Below are 1894 nucleotides of genomic sequence, written 5' to 3'. Positions count from 1 at the left end.
CTCTCTCTCGTTAACACTCTTTCCTTTATCAAGTTTATTGATCATTTTTCACTCACACAAATGGACACAGTAACAGTTCTGATGGCAAATAAAAGGGAACACTCCCTCATGTCCACTCCACAACACCCACTCCTCTGTTTTTCTCCTACTTTTCTCATTGTCGTCCTCTTTTGCATGCTTTTATTCACATTCCTGTCCTTTCTGTTTTTCATTTTTCCTCTCAACCTCCTCTGCTCATTCACTCCCCCACTTCCAACCCCCCCCCCCCAAAGCCAGCTGGGATTGCTCTCCAAAGAGTTTGTACAAGAGAGAGAGAGAGAGAGAGAGAGAGAGAGAGAGAGAGAGAGAGAGAGAGAGAGAGAGAGAGAGAGAAAGAGAGAGAGAGAGAGAGAGAGAGAGAGAGAGGTGGTGGTGGAGATGTGGGGTATAGAAAGAGAAAAAGAAGAGACTGATCAGAGAGAGTGAGAAACAGAGGAAGAGAGCTGTCTGATGTCACCATATTTATAGGGAGTTAGACTGTTTATGGTAAAGTTCAAAAGTATGATGTGTAAAAATAACATGTGTGTGCCTCTGATTTACACACACTTCTCTTCACTCTGTGTTTAATTTTTGGAACGAGGGACCGTGGGGAACGTATGATTTTCTGCTGAGCACACCAAAATGCCTCAGTTTGTTCATCCAGCAGAGAGAGAGAGAGAAAGAGAGAGAGAGAGGGGGAGAGAGAGAGGGAGAGAGAGAGAGAGAGAGAGAGAGAGAGAGAGAGGGGGAGAGAGAGAGAGAGAGAGAGAGAGAGAGAGAGAGAGAGAGAAAGAGAGAGAGAGAGAGAGAGAGAGAGAGAGAAGAGAGAGAGAGAGAGAGAGAGAACATATGAAAATAATCAGAGTTGGCTCTCCTTGCATACATTAAGACTCCAGGGCAAAGCCAAACATGGGACTGCTGGGAAATGTAGTTTCTTCTGAGAGCTACGTTAGTGCTGTAACTGCTGTCCCTATATTTTTAGCCTCTATTCTTTCTGTTTTCTCGTGGCATTTCTCCACACATTTTGATTCCATATATGGCTTTATAGACTGAACGGCACATTGAGATGTTAAAGGTCCTCTTCTGATTGCAGCTGATGGTTTAAATAATTAGATTATTTAATATTTTTAATATTACGCAATATTAAAGATAGGATCTTATCTTTTTTAGGACAAACTGGACACGAGAAAAGAGAAAATAAAGAAGAAAAATGACTCAAAGATGAGAAAAATGCGAAACTTGCGAGAGATGCGTCAACAGCCTCAGAGTCATGAACCAGTTTGTTCCTTCAGTTCTCTGTTCTTGTTGCTTTTTCCTCTTCTGTCATGGGAGAGTCTGCGCTGGCATCCAGAGCATGTGACAGTCAGGGGGAAACTGATACTGCAGAAGCCCAGACAGAAGACTCTGAGCTGGGGAAGGTCAGCGGATCCTCAGGGGTGTCTGGAGGTCAGCTGAAGATAAGAACTGATGCACTGAGAACTTTAAAATGCAGGGTTATTATTCAGATTATTCTGAAGTATGTTTTTCTTTTCTTTTTTTTCTTTTCTGGACCATGTTCAACATGGCTGACAGCTGTATGACAAACACTTCCTGCAGTTCAAACTATATATTACAGAATTACATAATAAAGAATTTACACATATCCACACATACTTTTCAGATTTAATAATCAGTATCTCTCTTGACTTTTAGTGTTTTACAATTAATGTTGATGTTAACATGCCATAGATACTCAAAACAAAATGAGTCTTTTTGGTTCCAACAGTGTGTCCGTTGCTTATATAAAATAGTGCTTGTAAATACTGTTTTACAGTGTATCCTTCGGTAAAATTCTCTAAGTCTTCCAAGCTGTTCAGATTTGATTTACAGTACTGCA

This window comes from Hoplias malabaricus, chromosome 17, assembly GCF_029633855.1.
Source record: "Hoplias malabaricus isolate fHopMal1 chromosome 17, fHopMal1.hap1, whole genome shotgun sequence".
In the NCBI taxonomy this organism is placed as follows: Eukaryota; Metazoa; Chordata; class Actinopteri; order Characiformes; family Erythrinidae; genus Hoplias; species Hoplias malabaricus.
This window is presented reverse-complemented; position numbering follows the sequence as displayed.